The sequence below is a fragment of the Archocentrus centrarchus genome, chromosome 18 (genome assembly GCF_007364275.1).
Source record: "Archocentrus centrarchus isolate MPI-CPG fArcCen1 chromosome 18, fArcCen1, whole genome shotgun sequence".
NCBI lineage: Eukaryota > Metazoa > Chordata > Actinopteri > Cichliformes > Cichlidae > Archocentrus > Archocentrus centrarchus.
In genome coordinates, this window is record NC_044363.1 from 11675195 (window position 1) to 11677319 (window position 2125).

A 2125-nucleotide genomic window follows, 5' to 3' on the forward strand; every position below is an offset into this window, starting at 1 on the left:
GAGTCTCTCTCAAAGCACACTTTTTTATTGTGTGCTTTGTATTCAGTTTTACTCCCCTGGTCTTGTTCAGTTGTGCTCCCTGGTGTGTCCTATCTCCCTGCTTACCTTGTGTGTGTATATTGTCTGTGTCCTCCTGTTCTTTGTCACACTGTCTCACTAAGATAATGTGCTTCCTGGTTCAGAGTTTCCCTGTGTATTTTTAGTTGTAGACTTATTTGCTCCAGTTGAGCTTTCGGTGTTTCCTTGTACATGATGTGCACCCAGCAACAAGCTGCATATTTCTGACTTCATGTGTTTTCCATCCTGAGTCCTGTGTTTGGGTCATTATCCTGCCTGCCACACTGCAGAATCCTGACACGTATTTGTCAGGGTTGTTCAATATTGACAATATTTAGTGGATGGGACATGCTAGCTGGGCATATCTTGGCTTTATTCATTTGTGCATGTTCATACATAACTGTGCATTTGTGATCTTTGGTGGTTTAATCTAATTGGGTTGCTCACTATTCCTGTGGTGACAGCATTTTGCTGTTTTCACACTGTGGATAGACTAATAGCAATTCTGTATGCTGAATAATTATTATTTACATATTACAAATGGTTTATTTACTAATCTGTAATTAGGTGGATTTGCATAGTTATGCAAAAATATAGATCTTTTGGATGAAAAAAGCATGTCCAACATTTCCAAAAGCAGGTCAAACACTCTAAATCATATTTCCTAAAAAGCCTATGCCCTCTAGATTGAATATGGCATGCACTGATGCTTGTCCCACTTTCCTCAATGTCATAATATGACATAGTTTTACAATGTGTATCATACTGAAATACATTATTTGTCAATTATTTATTAGTGGGTTTGTGTACATGGACTGAAGAACAATGGCACCCACAAAGGAACAAAAGTTTCCTCTGTGACCCTGAAGAAGAGTTTCTGTTCAGGAGACTTAGTCATCATTGCTGATGCCACAGCTCCAAGAGGATCCTGGGTGATGAGCAGAGTTTTGAGCACTACATCAGACTCCAAAGGGTTGGTCCACTCTCTGAGAGCCCAAAACAAAACCAGTATATTGGAGAGACTTGTAACCAAGCTTTACATAAGTAGGTCAAGTGGGATGGGTCAGAGGGGCATCAGGACATATGAGAGAGGCTGCAGACTAACACCTTTATGTCTGTAAGTTTGCTGCATTATGGTGAATAAACCGTCCCAAATGCCCTTTATGGAATGGACTTTTTCTTGTTGTTTGACCTGTGTAAGATGCAGTCCTAGAGATGCCTCAATGGCCATTAGTTTTGTTTTTAGTGTGGACAAATAGCCACTAGACTGATGTTGATATTGGTATCGGATCAATAATAACTTAATAGGATCAATACTTTAATTTGTGTCTCTCCTCTAAGTTCAGTCCACTGCTCCAGCTTCATCAAACAGCTGTGTTTGCACAGGTAACATCACTGATTGTGTTCCTAACATCCAGGATGGCCGAGTGGTTAAGGCATTGGACTTAAGATCCAATGGACATCAGTCCTCGTGGGTTCGAACCCCACTCCTGGTAAGATGAAAGTTTCCCCTGTAACACCTGGATGTCCTCTGTGGCTGTTGGTATAGCCACCATTAGAATGAATCATCCATCAATAGAAGTCTGATTCAGTTTCAATGCAGTTTATTTGTCACAAAGGAAAAGAATCTGGACTGTTTTCCTTCATACAAGGTATAAAAACAGTGAAATTCTTTGACTGCTCTTAAACAAAAGCATAAAGATGAAAGATAAAAATACAATAGTTTACAAGTATAATCAAAATATACTCTGAACTAGTATATGGGGATAAAATGAAAATAGAATAACTAAAATACTGTCTAAGTATAAAATAGGTTAAATTAGGGACATTCAGCACTGGTTTGCTTGTTGTTTTGGCACTGCTCACCTCTGAAGCAAATAAACTACTGCATACTATTTACCACAATACTGTTGCTGACTTTTCCTGAGTGTGGTTGGAGTGGGGAGTAACACTCCATGTTATGCCCTGTTTTCCCCTAGACTTGGGACATAACACAATACATACATTAACAGTAATACCATACAGTGCAAATAGCATGACACCCTGACAGTAGTGATGTGTCTTTCTG

The 2125-nt window shown here is 39.2% G+C and overlaps 1 non-coding gene across 1 annotated transcript; it reads left to right on the forward strand.

Moving 5' to 3' along the window:
- The first annotated feature begins 1470 nt into the window (after positions 1 to 1470).
- trnal-uaa (transfer RNA leucine (anticodon UAA)) lies at positions 1471 to 1553 on the forward strand. Its single transcript has one exon. It is a non-coding gene; the product is annotated as a tRNA-Leu (tRNA).
- Positions 1554 to 2125: the final 572 nt, after the last annotated feature.